The following is a 17,009-nucleotide window of genomic DNA, read 5'->3' on the forward strand; positions in this document are numbered from 1 at the left end:
CAGATCCCTCCTGCTGATCTCAGTCTAGCCCCTCCTCCACTCCCCACATCAGGTGGGCCCTCCTGGCCCATATGTTCCTCCCAAGGGACCCATTGCCTTATGGCAGGGGTGGGAAAAATACAGCCTGTGGGCTGGATCTGGCCCACCAGGTAACTGAATTCAGCCTATAGCTGCCCTGGCAGCACTCAGCCTTTCTCTCAGCTACCAACCCGTTTAACCCAAGTTGCTTCTGGGCCTTGAGCCCCCAGCACCTGGCAAAATTCACAACAAATACACACCCCTCAGGCACTAATGGAAGCTCTTCTCACCCCTAATAGTTTGACCCAAACCACTGGCTGCAACTTAAATCTAAGCCCACTAGCTGGCTAGTGAAAACCTCCATTCATTCAGTGTCTCTGCTCCTCACTTGCTGTTCTCAGGCTTGGTGGGGTCTCAGTCAGTCTTCTGGCAATAGCCACCTCACACTAGACATCTTTACTCTTTGGCCTTCAGCAGCAGATTGCCTACCCTGGCTCAGGACCTGGGTTTATAAGCATCCTGGGCCCTGTCCTCTTCCAGTCAGGAGGCTTTCTGGGCTGGCTGCAGATGCTTCCTGATTTTAGCTTGCTGGCTTAACTCCAGGGTAGCTTACTGCTGCTGGTCATTGCTAGCTCTGCATTAAGTAGTTATAGTAGGTAAAATCCTTGGGTACTTGATCTCTTCCAATGCATAATGAGCAGCCTTCCTCTCCTGAGGCTTTTTTGGCTCCTTTTCCACCTTTAAAGTAATAGGAGCCCTTAGTCCCCTTGTCGCAGAGCACTGAGGCGCCCTGCTCCTAAGGAGGGGAAACTGCTAGGGAAAATAAGGAGCACAGCTGTGGGTTGCCAGGGCAACTGGAGCTAGCAAGCGATCACACCTGCCAGTGGTCAGCTGACTGAAAGGGGCAGGGCCTGGCTCCCTTAAAAACCCTAGGGGCTGAGGCCAGAGCAGTTCCCTGCCAGCAGCCAAGGAGGAAGGAGCTCTCTCATAGAAGGGAGGAGCAGCCTAACTGAAGGAGCAGCGTCTGACAGCTGAGGGATGGAGTATTTCCCGGTAGGCTTGAACGTGGTTATAGCTGGGCAGCTTCAGTTTATGTTATAGCCAAGGGGCTTGCGTTTGTGTTGCTGTTTGTCACTGGTGGTTTGGGTGAGGCTAATAGGGGTTGGAGGAGGCCTCATAGGGGACCCACAGCAGTGTGGGGACCCCAGCACCAGTGGTGCAGCATTTGGGGTGCACTGACCCCAGCCCCACAGAGGGGCAGTTGAGAAGCCCCAAGAGAAGGGGGCAGCATTGTGGAGAAGCCCCAAGAGAAGGGGGCAGCATTGTGGAGAATCCCCAAGAGAAGGGGACATAGTGAGACAGGGCCGTGGAGAGCCCTAGCACCGGAGAGGGCGCAGATCAAAAGAGGTAGGGCCCAGAGAGGACAAGGGGCCAGACTACAGCAAGGCCGAGACCTAACAACGTCTATTCCATCTGCGAGGCTTGGGGCATGGTAAAGGGGTGGTTGGAGCCACGCATAGCCCATAAGGCTAGGGTGCCCCTACAGCACCCATTGCAGAACGGGACCCACAAGGGGTCCAGGAGTCCACGGGGTCAGATAGTGCAACAGACTATGTCCAAAAGGACACAAGGCAGCCTCCCATATATTTATACTCCATCAAAGACGTGGCGGGAAAGAAGTGAGGGTGCCCTTTGGGCCAACTTGGCATGGGAAAGGGGCCTTAGGGAGATCATGGCCGTCCCGCAGGACCCTGCGCCGTGACACCCTTGTTATAGGAACCTTTAAATTTCACTATTCATACCAAAGGGAACAGTCAACATCTATACAATTTCAACTTGGGATAATAAAGACATCCAATGGGCTTTGCAGGATTTTAGAATGGCAAGCTCCCAAATACATTCCCCTGGAAGAAAGCATCCCCTTTGTAATTCAATATAGCCAATGGAACAATTCTGACCCTAGTGAAGAACACCTGAATAGTAGTGTAAATATGATCATAACAGACCCACATGGAGAAAGTCACTGTATTATGTGTGAGCTTTCTAGAAAACAGGCATGGCAACCATTGGTATACTCAAAGTGGCCCTTGTGAAAAGGACACAGTGGCCACTTAGGTTGTAGGGACCTTCAATGTAACTATGACCTTAAAGTGTATAGGAGTGTGGACTATTGAAAAACCAGGCCAAAATGTAGAAAATGTTCTTGTGATACCTGTACTAGCACCCAATCTTTCTCAAGCGTGGTTCTTTGTAGTTAAAAGGGATCAAGTCCAAGAGTTATTTTATTTTAATTTATTAGTAAGGATTCTGGCTAAATGTTATGCTCCTGAAGACGACATAACACACATATACCCATAATATAAATAAATGTGAACAAGGTAACCTAACTACAAATATTATACTAAAAATAGAGCCCACCAACCTAAAAACATTAATATAAGCACATTAATATAAAAACATATCAATATAAATATAGTAGTAAATCAAGACATGAATCTATAATATTGTTTACATAGATCCACAACCGAGACAATAAAATCAAGTCTAATGTTAAAATGTATCACTCATATCAGTAATAAAGGATATTTAACTCTAATTGCCTCAGCCTTGTAAGCGAAAATTGCGAGACAGTTTCCTACATTTGGATCTGTTTGCTGTAAAAGCCAAATTAATTTATCTCTGCTTGAGAAATGTATCAATTTTTGCAAGTATGGTAATAAATAGGTTCTCCTTATGTCATTATATAAAGAACAGTCCAATACATAGTGGATAGTATCTTCCAAAACTCCTAGACAGACTGGGCAATATCTTTTAGATCTTGGAATGGAAAATCTACGTCTAGCCAGAACAGCTGTGGGCATCTGTTTTGGTCTTGAGTCTGGTCAAAGAGGATTGCCATTTATTATTGAGATCCAACTGTAAATATCTTTCTCCCTCCAAATCTAATTTCCATAGAGTATATAAAGGGGCAATGTGAGTAGCCCTGCGAGTAGCCCTAGCCACTGCAGAATCATTCTGCCTGGCAATATCTTGTATGCTCTGGAAAACCCAAACCTTTTATATGTAGGAGAAAGATCTTTCATTATCTTTGAAATAGTATCCCAACCCAGAAAGTGCAAAAGTGAGGGAAAGAAAAGCTAACCAGGGTGATTGGAGAGGAGGGGGATTATTAATCATTTCTACGTAGCATAATTTAAGCATTTCAAGGTATTAAAATGCTTTAAATATTTAAATTTAAAGCATTTAAATATTTTTAAATTTTAAAATATTTTTTTAATTTTTAAATATTTTTATTAAATATGCATTAAAATATTTTTATATTTTAAATGCATTTTAAAGCATTTTAAATGCTTTAAAATGCTTTAAATATTTAAGCATTTCAAGATTGGTTCCCCCCATATTCCATGGATATTTCATCAAATGACTTCCCCAATACATTATTTTGGATTCATCATAATTTATCTTTAAGTTATTTTATCCACAAAGATGCTCAAAAATTGTAATTGCTGTCTGTAATCCAATAGTTCTTGACAGTATAACAGTGTCATCTGCATACATTAAAATAGGAATTGGGGTTCCTAATAATTTTGGGGGATGAAAATGTGCATCCTGCATATTTCCAATAATATAATTCATGTAAAGATTAAATAACAAAGGGCCCAAAATACAGCCTTGTCTAACCCCTTTTTGTATGTGAAGCTTTTGTGTAAGTTCACCCTTCAAGCCTCACCTAATTTGGGCCCATGCATCTTTATAATTTATCAACAAAAGCAAAAGAGAAGGGTCAATCCCATAATTTATCAGTTTCTCCCAAAATCTACTTCTATCTATACTATCAAAAGCTCTTGACAAGTCTCTTGACAAATGCAATATACAGTGCTGATTTGCGCATATGCATATACTTATGTCTCAAAAATTGAAGAATATGGAATATCTGTCCCTAAATCCGGTCTGTTGTTCACGTAATATGTTTTACCCATGCTATGAGATGATATAACAAATGGCGCCCCAAAATTTTGGCTGAAACATCTATCAAACTTATAGGGCGATAAGGTTCTGGCTTATCTTTTAAACCTATTGTGGTAGTCTGGCTTGTGATGCCTCTGTACCCCTATATCATTGTCCAATGAACAGTCGGTACCCCCGACTTTCCTTCCTGCCACGCCTTGGATGTTATTATTATATATTCTAATTTTGGATGTCACTCGTCGGGTGGGTTATTATTTTATTTAATTAATTTATTTTTTGTCCACTCCTTATTATGTCTTTATTAGAGGTCCACAGATATTATGGATAAATTATCTCTCATGCTCTTCCCCAGATATTAGCCTGCACTCAAAGTTACATATATAATTGCAGTCTGATTTGGATAAATACTTGTCTTTATTCTTGTCTTTTACCACTCTGTACAATTTTTCTTTACATTCAGACAAAAACTGTCACTTTGTGTCCTGCTATCCCTTTAACCTTATCTATAATACCAACTTTGTAGCTCTGCTTATATAATGACCTTATCCTCTCACTATTAACTTGGATGAACAGAACTTTGTATTCACAAATAAAGTCTCTCTTTGTTTTGTTTGCTTGTTTTCTTTTCTTTTCTTGTTGTGGTCTTCTATCCGCAAACCAGTCTATATTTTGTATATGATTGATGCCCCGAATCCTCTTGAAAGGGCAATCAGGCACCGTCTCTAAACTTGGGAGCACAAGTCAACTTCACACTCTTCTTTTCTTTGTTTCCATTTTTTTTGTCCTCAGTGGAAGATGCATCCCACGCAGTTTCTCTCACTGGGGATCCGCCCCTCGCTCTAGGGGTTCCATTCTCCACACGGCATTGCTAGATGCTTTTCAGGTAAGTTGTGGATCCCCTGGGGATTCTCTCTCTCCCTTGTTTTCTCCTTTGAGCTCTGCTTTTTTTTTCTCATTGGAACTCCTGTCCTGCTGCCTCACCCTGATCTCAGAGCTTCTATCTTAAAATGGTAATGGCTCTGGAAGCGGCATTTCCTGGGTCTTTTCATTGCATCCTCACTCACTCCTTCATATCTATCTTGAAAATCAGTACAATAATACTCCTTTTCCAGGAATCTGGGATTTGGACCAACTCAGTTATAGAGTTATACCATTTTTCCAAGATTGGAGCCCACCATTTGATGTTATGAATGTAAACTTATACCGATATTTTATCTGGGCCTAGGACTTTATTCTTCCATTGTGCTTTGAGGAGATGTGCTATTTGAATGTTATATTGAATGTGCTATTTCAAAGTTATAATTTAAATTAGCTGTTTCATTTGATACAAGTAGACAGAAGGTTTTACTATCTTCAGCAATGATTGCCGACCTCAGTTTATAGTTCAAGAGTTAATTATCAAGCCAATTTGATCCTTCAAAAAGGTAATGTTATTATTAAACCCAGTTAACATTTCTGCCATATATCCCCATTGTTCTGCTTTTACACACATCTTAGAAACTGGATGGTTTAAATGGATACATAGTCCGTACCCCTTGCTAAATGCTGTTGTGTCAAAAGAAATTGGATGACAATGGCTCTAAGGAGAGGTGGGAACAAGATTAAGCATTCTAAACACCATGAATGTTGAGGTGTTGGTGAACAAACTGATTGCAGTAATAGCACAAGCTAAAGAACTGGCAGTACCTCTACACTCATCCCAGTCATTCAGTGGGAGGACAATGGTTCACTGCTCATTTAGTATCTGAACAGGAAAAAACACGAGCAGGACCATCAAGTGCATTTAAAGGCTTTGAGAGTCCCCCAAGAAAATGTATCACTGGACGTATCCAAATGCAAGCTCAAATGTGGGTGCAGATTATAATATCAGTCATGATTTGAGAAGGAGACAGTGGAATGTTACCAGCAGCAATTAGGAAAATTGTATGGGATACTGCCTCAGATATAGAGCACCAATTAACGACCTGGTGGAAACTTGGCAATTTTACTTACAATGAAAAACAATAATTAATTATAGGTTATATTCTTACCCTAATGGTAGCTGGAGTTCAAAGAATTTATCCCATAGTTTCATTTGGATTGATCATTAATGGGTCCACTATAATGCCAGTATTTTTAAGAAAATGTCTACATTCAGGGAAAAAGGTTGGAAAACAGTCAGTCTAGAAGAATGTATCATGGAACAAGGATTGTCTAAGGCACAATCTTCATTTGTAAAAATTGTGTCTTAGACTGCCGCAGATACATGTTTGGATTTAGAGAGCAGCACATGATTTTGTATTAACAACATCACAGCAGCGTGACAATTCTATTGTAGTGTATACTGGACAAGGATGAATTTGTTTACACACTCTGTGTCCCTTTTGTTATTAATGAAATATATAATCAAACCATAGATAGTAGTAGTAATATGTGTAGTTGTACAGTTATTAGCATAAGTGGATATGATTGTGTGTTCAAAATTCCTGTAATCACTGTGTGATTGTTAATTCATAATCTCACACCATATACTGATATTGTAGTATCAGACTAGGAATGAATATAAATGTATTAGAACAACTAATGAAACTCTCTGAGTTAGCAAATTTTAACAAAACAGAGGGAGCAACAAGCAGAACAAATTCTAATATTAATTTCTCATAACCATGAGATTACCAAAGTGTTAGGAAAAGTTAAACAAACACACACTACAATTCCCAATCCCATTGGTGGGAATCATTATTTGGATGGTCCCTGTGTGCCATGAGAGTATTTAATGTGACTTTACACCCGATTTTTTTTTTTTTTTTAATTTTAATGGTTCAAGTTTTTATTGTTGTATTGTTATTAACACTTTTATTCCTCCATCTTGTACCTCCCTTTTTTTGCATAGCATCCAAGAACTGCAACTGAAGATGAACTCCTGTTCAGCCCTATACTAGATCATGTTCACTTTCTTTGGGCAATTAAGCAATGAAGTTCTAGTTACCCTAGTAAGCATATACTACCTGCAGTTCTTCATAGGCTTCTAATTTGGTCGGAGTTTGGCAGAGTTTCACAGGGATGGTCAAAGTCACATCTCTGACATGAAGGGCACAATATCCCAAATTTCAAGTCCCTGTTTCAAAGCATGAGGACACTAGGGCTTCTAGAAGAAACTGGGACTTTTTTTTAACAGGGGACAAAAAATGAATTTTTCCTTAGCCTTGATCTTGGAAACAATTGAACCTTTTGGCTGAAAATAATTCAGTCTTCAGTAGATACACAGTTTAGAAAGTTTTAGTCACAATGGTAAATGTTAGGTAAAAATATTTGGGTTACCTTTAATAATGTAGACCCGCCTATAATAAGACCATTTGTATTTGACTGGTTTTTGGCAGAGGCACCAAGAACTGAATGGACAGAGTAGAAAAATTACACTGTTCAGAGATTCCCAAGGAGTCACCAACAGGTCTTTGAAAACTTCCAGCTACTAATCTTGTTATAACAACACCTCTGTAGAATACCTAGTATGTTTTGCTTCGCAAAGTAGTATTATGGTGGGGGAGGAATGAAAATGCATATGCTTCTTATCTACACTGAATCAAAACAGAATATAAAACGTAAAGCAAAGCTTAAATGACACAAACAGGCACATTAAATAAAATGCTAATAAAGTAAATCTCTGGGGGAAAATGGTTCAAATGCAGCCTGAAATTCTTTCAGACAGTACAATGTACTTGAACTAGACAGAGAAAGTTGTGCTATGAGTCGCACAATGGCAGATAAAATCATGTTTCCAAAACTTATAAGCAAGCTTCATGTAAATATTTTATGCCACTTTATTTTTCATTTTATACATATTTAAAGAAGAAATTTGTCTTTTCATGATCACTCATAATCATAATTGTGACTGAAACTTTAATGTAACACATGAAAGAAGAGAGCAGGTTTTCTGAATACTGTACACTGGAAGTAACTTTACCTCTTGCAGATTTCTCTATCATAACCAGTATGATAAAATATCACTTAAACTCTGTCGTGGAAACACACGCAGCATACTTTTGGGTCAGGTCAGCAGAAGCTTTTATTCAAAAGAAACTACAGCTGTAGGGGGGATTCCAAAGTGACATGGATTTCCCAAGCACTTGGAAGGGGTCCCCCCCCAAGAGCAAAATCAGGAGGCTTATATACTTTTTAACAGTTGCTTATAACTCACGTGATCATATAGTGAAATTAGCATGAAAAGCGGCTATAATATTACTTCATTATTTTTTTGCTGTAATCAGGATGGGAACTAATGGGGGAGGCGAGGTTAGTTCACAAACCTCCTTCTTGCACCTGCAAATCAGAGTTGTACATACTTTTTGCTATCTTCAAGGCCGCGGTGAGCGAAGCAGTTGCAGAGGAGTTACAAAGAACAAACACTTTCTCTTATCTGTTCTACTATACAGAGCCAGCAATTCTCCACAAAGCGGTTATGTCATCTTATAACTAAAATAGTCAAAGTTTAAGGCATATATTTTTTCTGATTTCACAACTCTCATGCATAAACTTTCATAAACTATAGCTCTCATCTGGCAAAAACTTAAGCATATGACTACTGCTTGTATATATAAAGTCTACGTATGTTTGCTGGATTGGGATCTAAGTGGATTTTTTTATATTTATATATAAAGATTGCATTTCTTTATATGCAGCTGCTGATCCAATTTGCTTATTTTCTTCCACCATCTCTTCTGGTCTGCACTGCCCAGGGAAACACTAGAGCACAAGCCCCACCTCTCAAGTGGAAAGTTCATAGCAACCATCAATCAGAATTTGTTGCCTCTGGCAACCAACAACAAATCTGCCCAAGTTAGTCACAGGGATCAGGAATGATGTGAGAAGTGGTTATTATTACATTGATGTTCCACTGAGAATTTCTGGCATCAGGAAGATTTAATATGCAGGAACTTCCAGAAAGAAAGTAAGTATTAAGTAATGTCTGAGGGGTAACTAAAAGAAAACAGCTAACTCCAGGATTAATTTAAACCTCCTCCAGCTTCCTCATGTCCAGTTGCTGTAACTAAGAGTAAAATGCCCAGAGCCAGCTTTAAATCTAATGATCAGAAGATTAAATTCTTCCTTTTTTTGAGATGGGCTTGTTTTAATTATGCAGGGCAGCTACATGCTGAAAACTCCAGTACAAAGTATCGCTTAAAATCCTTTGTGATTTGTCTCTGATTAAAATTTCTACCTCTGCAAATTTTCAGAGTGTTTGCTAATTTTATAGTTGTGCTAATTCATATATTTATTGCTTTTATTTGTTACTATTATTTAGTTACTTCTGTAATGCTATGAGCACCTTGGCAACAGATGAAGACTTATCCCAATAAACTGGGAATTTCATTGAGATACTAGGCTTGATTTCTCAGTACCTGTACACAGTAGTTATTTGCAAAACTGATGTAAAATGCTTCTAATTGTACTGAAGAGCATTTTCTGCATGCTTTGCACTGTTGCAACATGATACAGGAGGTGAAATACAATGAGGAACAGGAACATGCATACACAGTAGCGTATGTGGCCCAATTCATGCCTTTCATAAAGAGATAACAGAATCATTCTGATGATGATTGTATGGTTTACAGCTAGGGAAGGGAATCTGGACTTTAAACTTCCTAACACAATGAGGACCCAAGATCAGCACAAAATTCCAAGGTTTAGCTTTCAGTGGCTGCTGAGGGGGAAAGAAAGATTTCTTTGAAGAGAAGAACAAGATGCTTATACTTTATGCTTCAGTATTCACAAAGGGGCTGATGCATCAAAGAGAGGTTATTCCTCAGCTCTGTATCTTCCGTGTGTACAGAAGGGGCTTTTGCACTGTCTGTGGGGAAGAAAAAGGCTGCTGTCTTTTCCCAGCACTGGTCCTTCCAGTAAAACTTGTATGAAAGTTAAACAATTTCCACACCCTTGGAGGGCATAGCGGAGGACATGATCTGGCCAATTTGTTATTCTTTCTATTTTCCTGGTGCCCTTTGAAAGAAACATGGTATTTTCAAAGAAGTCAAGTCAGAGGTCATCACTGGCTTGGCTTGACATTTAGACACATATTTTAGAAAAAGAAATAGGAGGCTGACATTCACTGGTGAAAAACAGAGGGAAGATGAAAAAGAGAGGGGAAACCTTTCGTTTACCACAAATTTTTAGAGCACTATTTCTCTCTCTGTCCCTTTCACTTACTCAGGTTCTAAAAATAATTCCCCCATTCTGTCAATGCAAAAAACAAAAACTATTTATAATGCATGGCTTTAACACCTGCTGCATTGCAGCAGTCACTGTGCAAAAACTATTGACAATGTAACTATTACAGCAAACTGGCTTCCGGGAAGTACCATTTCTTCCAGGCAGTACAGTGGAGAAAAAATTCTAACTCCACTTGGAAACCTATGAGGTTTTTTTTTCCCCGCAGGCATCTTGAAATCAACATGAGTCATTGCCCTGGGTGGTATGAATCCAATGAAGTCAGGGGAGTTGTGCTGATTTATGCCACCCAAGGATCCAGGCTGTAATTCAGTATATTTATTCTCATTCATGTTACCTGTGATCTGAGAAGAATTTAATTGTGGCTACATAAGGGCACCTGTAGACATGCAGCTGGGCTGCTTTGATGCACTGTAATTGAGTCTGCTGGTAATTATTGCACTCCAGCAGACTCCAGCATCATGTGTATCAGAATCCCTGCACTGAAAAATGGAGGGGGGGAGTTTAACAACAAGCTCATTCAACAAGCTTTAGTTAAAGCAGCCCTACCACCATTTTTCAGCATGGGGATGCTGATACAGGTGATGCTCAGGTAAATATTATACTTTGCCTGAGCACTTACAAGCACATAAAGTACATAAAACCTCAATGGAAGAATAGAGTGGGAAAAAGCATTTTTGTCAACAGGCAGAAACAGTTTGTTTATGCCTTCATAATTGGGGATGGATTTGGGAAGACTTGGGAATTTAAGGAGAACTTGGGCCAAGTCTTGAGTGATCCCATCCCTGCATGTGAGTTTGGGCAAGAGCCATGCAAAATGTAGTTGTTCCACAGGATTCAACTTGAAGCCAGGTGAATTCCAGTGATGTCAGCTGAAGTGTGTCTGTGGTTTTGGATTCATCCAAACCTGAGTTGAAACCCCAGGGTCCCAGGACATAAGCTGAGATTCAGAAAACCTGAAGAAGGCCATATAAATCCCTATGAACTGAAGTCATCAAGTGTTGGCCTGCTCAATTTGGGTCTTAATTCTACTACCTGGTCTCATACAGATGAGTACTGGAGCAGGGAGTGTCCATTACAGTATAAGCCCTGGTTCTGACTTGGAATGTCTATTCCCTAGGGACAACTGCTAGTGGGAATGTGCTGCTGCTCGTTGTCTCCAGGGGTCTGTCCTGGGCCTGGTATTGTTTAATATCTTCATTCCCATGAGCGTTCTTATGAGCGGGGATGTGTGTTCCCTCGGGACAACTATCAGTGGCACATATTTGTCTGGTGCATGGCAAATTGCATGCAACCAAGGTGGGGTAGGGGAAGCTGGGGCCAGCAACTAGGCTGGCCTCAGAAGCCTTACCTTGGGTCCTGGGGGCCTCCTGGGGCTCCAGCACTGGCAGTCTAGGGGCACAGAGTCTGGCCAACAGCCAGAACTTGTCTCTGTCTGGCCAGGTTTTGGTTTTGGGTGGCACATGTGACCAACACGTGTCGCCCCGCTTTTTTCTGGCATAGGTTTATTTTACACAGAGATCTCTTGGTGTCAAAATTCTCCCTGCTGTGTTGCAAATTAGCAGCACAGCAAATACTTGCATGTGCAGCATGTGCAGTTTGTAGCACCACAGGTGGGTCTATTGTGCTGGAAACTGCATATGTACACGCCCCTACGTGCTACATGAATGACAGATGGGCTCAAACTCCAGTGTAAATTATTCTAGGCTAACTATATTTGGGGTTTGTCTACACTGTGTCATAAAATACAGAGGGCCTCACACTATGGTGACAGTGGAATGATTCTTCTTCAGTCAAATTACAGGGTTAAAATAGCAGGCAACTGGTATAAGTAAGGTTGCCTCAGGTTGTGGGCCCCCAAAAGTAGTACATTTGTCTAGAATTGGGATTCAGGAGAATGAGCAATCTCACAGCACATGGCCCACCAGGCTTTTCACACCACTAGGTTTTTCACAAGAGACTGTAGGAAGAGCCACAAAAGTTGTTGGAGGCAGTCTAGGTGGAAACAAGAAAACAAGTAATAGGAGATGCAGGGTAGAACTACTAGATACAATGTAGTGCTATCTAAAGATACACAAGCTGTCTCTGACACTGTTTCCCACAACATTCTCAGGAACAAACTAAGGAATTGCAAACTAGACCAAAGTACTGAAATGTGGATACTTAACTGGTTGTATTATCATGCTCAGCTAGGAGTTATCAGTAGCTCAATATCTAGTTGGTAGGCAGTGTAAAGTGGAGTTCCTCAGGGGTCTGTCCTGGGTCTGATATTATTTAATATCTTCATTAATGATTTGAATGATGGGATTGACTGCACTCTTAGCAAATCTGTGGATGGCACTAAATTGGGTGGAATGCAGGGCCAGAATCAAGAATGATTTGGACAGATTGGAGAAATGGTCTGCAATCAACCAGATAAAATTCAGCAAGGACACGTGCAAAGTCCTGCACTAGTGACAAAATAATTGCATGCACAAATATAGACTGGGGAATGACTGGCTGGGTTGCAGTCCTGCAGAGAAGAACTTAGTGTTTACAGGGCATGTCTACACATTGCTGTACAGCGATGTTGCTATGGAACAGTGCTTTAGTACTTCTGTTTGGAAGTACTAAAGGACGGCACAGTATGGGTGGTTACTGTGCCATGCGCATGGCACATGGTTAGACTTCGTCGCTAAGTTGCTGTAGCAGTCAGTACACTATAACTGGGGAGCATGTTACTATGATGACATAGCAGTTGATTACAAGTAGACCCATGTGATCACTATATTGCTGTAGCATACCTTATGGCAATGTAACGGGTTGATACATCGCTGTAGGCTGAAGTGTAGATGCGCTCATTGTATACCTTTTTAGATTTAAATCTCCCTCATTAGACTCAAGGAACCCTTTGTTAGATTCAAGGCACCACTTGGGAAATGCCAGCTCTTAGTTTTCACCCATTTTTTGACTAGAGAAAACTAATAGAGCAATTTTTTCTGTTGCAAAGAACTCAGAAGGACCACAAAAGCTCAGAATGTATTCAATACCAGAGATTCCTATTTGAAATCTCTGGTTTTATTTTGTGAAACATGTTTGCACACCTAACAGTGTTAACATTGTGTGGAACCCTGCAGCACCCTTGAAAGGGTCCCAAGGCATGCTAGGGTGCCTCAGCACTCTGGTTTAGAACCATTGCTGTACACCATAAACAGCATATGAGCCAACAGTCTTTCTTGTAGGGGAAAAAAAAGTCAACAGCATACTGGAGTGTCAGGAGTGCAATCTGCAAATCAAGGGAAGTGTTTCTTTTACTCTATTCAGCATTAGTGAGGCCTCACCTGGAGTACTGTGTCCAGTTTTGGGCCCCACACTTTAAAAAAGATATGAAGAGATTGGAGAGAGTAATGGAAATTTTTAGAGGCTTGGGAAGCATGCCCTTTTATGAGGAAAGGCAAAGAGCTAGGGTTATTTAATCTGGAGAAGAGAAGACTGAATGGGGATTTGATAATTGTCTTCAAAAACCTGAAGGATAATTATAGAGAAGATGGAGATGAGCTTTTCTCTGTGCCAGCTGGGGCAGGACTAGGAGCAATGGACTCAAGCTGCAGCAAAGGAACCTTACTGGTAGGCTGCAATCTTTTGATTATGAGGGTGGCCAAACCTACTGAGAGAAGTTGTGGAATCTCTGAAAAATTTCAAGAGCAGGTTGGAGAGACACCTGCTTTTGGATGGGATTACTCTGCCTTAAGCAGGGGAGATGACCTTGCCACGGTCATCTACTTACCCTACTTTCCTATGATCCTAAGCTGGCTCGGGTACTAGAAGTATTATAGCCACATTAAGCCCCACAATAATCATGCTTTACCTGAGCTAATAGACCTGCTTCTCAGTGGGGCTAACTGGCCTTGGGAGGGAACAGTGTGCTAATATCGCCAAACTGTTCCATTGGTTCATCGATTATGATTTGCACTGGCCGTTATTCAAAGCTGTACTCCCCCAGCAGAATTAACAGGAAGAGTGCTGGTATTACCTACTTAAACTATTCCTTTGCAGGTTATTTTCAGGTTGCAAAGTATTGCAGAACATATTCCTTACTGGGTTGAATGCCCCCATAACAAGAACTGAGTGTATATTTTTCAAGGGAAAAATTATCTAATGAATGTAGTCTCCTTTTCTTCCCATAGCATCTCTGTGAGCAGATCACAATTTCCTTACATTTATTACTTGGCAAGAGTTGAATCTTGTAGTGGCACTTATTTCTGACCACAGAGGGCACATCCAGATGAACTTGCATGTGTGGTTTGTGGTGCTGCAGACTGCACATGCCACACATGCAGACATTCCCTGCACTGCTAAAATTTGCACTGTGTGGGTTTTTTTTTGACAATGGGAAGTCCCAGTGTAAAAAAAACTGGTGATAGAAAAAAGCATTAACTCCACATGCCAGACCCATGCTCTGGCCACTAGCCAGGCCCTGTGAACCCAGGCTGCCACCATTGGTGCCCTGGGAGGCCCCCAGTTAAGGCTGGTAAGCCCAGCTCAGGTGCTGGCCCCAGCCTCCCATACCCTACTCATGGCAACTTGCCATGTGCCAGCATCTGCAGGGGTGTCCCCTAGGGAAAACTAGCAGCAGCATAAATATGTGCCTCTGCTAGTTGTCTCCAGGGAATGCATCGTCCTGCTCATGGGGGTGTGTCCAGAGAGTTCTCAGCAAGGATTTGCCATCTGGGCTCTGCTATCTAGTTGTGGCTCAGCAGATAAAATACCTGAGGCCTGATTCCAGCCTGGTGGCCCCTATTCATTGTTTCAGTGGTGTAAGGAGGGCAGACAGTATAATTTCCCTGTGCAGAAGCAGTGCTGGGCTAGATTGTCTGCTCATAATCAGGTTTATGGAAGAATTAGCAGAAAGGGGAATAGATGGCAATACTGGCCTGCAGAACAGCCCAGGGATAGCCAGATAAAGATGCTATAAATCATGGTAGATTCTGAGACTTTGGGCAAAGGTGAACCCCACAGAATCTGGTAGGGGTCTGAAACTATTTTTGCCCTTCTACCTCTCTTTTGGGTTTTGCCTTTGGTGATGCATTTCCTGAAAAGCACAACACAGACTCTGGCCTAAAGTATTTATATCTCTTTGCTAACTGGCTAACAGTATCAGAGCTCCTCTTCTGAACACCAACTCATACTAGTGAAACAGATGCTAGAACTTGCAACTTTGTCACTCACTATCCCCAACATTTGTGTCGATATTGTTCAGTTATGGGTGAGGCCAACAATTTTGCCTATATGACTTACAAGTACAACATTCAGTGACATTAGGTTCATCATGCATGGACCCCATTCTGCCTGAATATCTGCAGAAAGCAAACAAAAACATTGATTCAAGTACTCCTAGAATATAAAGTACAGTAGACCCTCGATTTATGTGATTCCGACTTATGCGTGTCTCGCGTTTACGTGATTTTTTATTAGGATCCAGACTGGAAAATGTCCCTCGAGATGTGTGTTTACGCTCATGAGATTCATGTGTATATATATGAAAACCTCACAAGATTTGCAGGTGGAATCAAGCAGAGCTGTGCCGCCATTGTGGTAGCAATACTCGCGTAAGTCAGGAGTCTACTGTATTTATAGAAGTCTAAAAATAGCAGTGGTCAAGGGGAGCACGTGGAGTTAATGCGCCAGCCTAAGTCATTATGCAGAACATACCCAGGGCTAAAACAATTCTCAGCCTTCATAAATCAGATGTCATAAATCTCCTCAGAACATTTAAAAGTTTAATAACACTCTTTATCTTCAAAGCAGCCCTTTTTATTGCAAGTTGGTTCAATTGTACAGTAGTTTTGACACCTTTGATTACTAATTCATCAGTATTAGTGATGAAGTCCAGAACCACTGCTGAGACTGTCTAGGGTTGAGAGCATCCTTTAGTTAAAAAACAAGGTCTTAGCAACCCTCCCCACTTTGCTGTGATATAAGTACTGCCAGACTCTCCTTCAATAAAAGTCCAAATCATAAGATAGTCATCACCCAGAGCCTATTCTCTCTGATTTAAGCTTTTATGAATTAAAAGCATCTACAGAGGGTAAGCATGAGACCAGAAGAAGAAAAGAACCAGTTAAGTTTACATGTCACTTCTATCTGTTTCCCTGTTTTATACCCTAAGCTACTTTCTGTCACATCCCTGGCAAATATTGGTCTTCAGACTGGTATAGATAGATGAGATGTTCATCTCAGTTTAGAGCAAGTATTATGGGGTTAAAACAGAGCCTAGAAGCTAGCATAGGGATGTAGGTAAGGAACAGAGAACATGGCTAGGGCTGCCAGATGCTCAATGGCCATATGTTCCTAGCTGTAATATCAGTACCTTGAAGCCCTCTGCTTGTAAGGTTTAGCAGAAGATTTTACATTATTAGGGAGATGTAAAGCACAAGGCAGTAACTATCCATGGTCCTCTACAGCAAGGTAATATGAGAACTTTGGGGCTTTTCTGGAAGCATTATTCTTTGGGTTCTTGGAAAGAGGGAGTTGGTGAGAAGAGGGCAGTCAGGAAGTATGGTTTTGGTAAGGAGGGTTAGGATTACGTTGTACAAATGTAGAGGGTATTTGGAGGTCTGTCCATGAATTATTATGCCATTGTTGCTATGTTCTTGAAGACCAGAGGTTTACTTCAGAGGTGTCTATGTTTAAATATTCATGGTTGGTATGTGAAGCAGGGAGGAAAGTACTAGTGAAAGTGTACTCTATATATCCCTTACATATCCAAACATTATACTATGGGTTTTGAGTAATATTTGTGAAAACCCTCAGAGCAAAGGTGCTCTTGAAATCCAAGC

General features: G+C 41.0%; 1 long non-coding RNA gene across 1 annotated transcript in view; it reads left to right on the forward strand.

The window, feature by feature from the left end:
* The first annotated feature begins 4,790 nt into the window (after positions 1 to 4,790).
* The window catches only part of LOC112551556, a 67,595-nt gene continuing 55,376 nt past the window's right edge, over positions 4,791 to 17,009 (forward strand). Inside the window, exon 1 of the long non-coding RNA XR_003095851.1 lies at positions 4,791 to 4,870. This is a non-coding gene — a long non-coding RNA (uncharacterized LOC112551556). The remainder of the gene's footprint in view (positions 4,871 to 17,009) is intronic.

The sequence above is a fragment of the Alligator sinensis genome, unplaced genomic scaffold (genome assembly GCF_000455745.1).
Source record: "Alligator sinensis unplaced genomic scaffold, ASM45574v1 scaffold696_3, whole genome shotgun sequence".
In the NCBI taxonomy this organism is placed as follows: domain Eukaryota; kingdom Metazoa; phylum Chordata; order Crocodylia; family Alligatoridae; genus Alligator; species Alligator sinensis.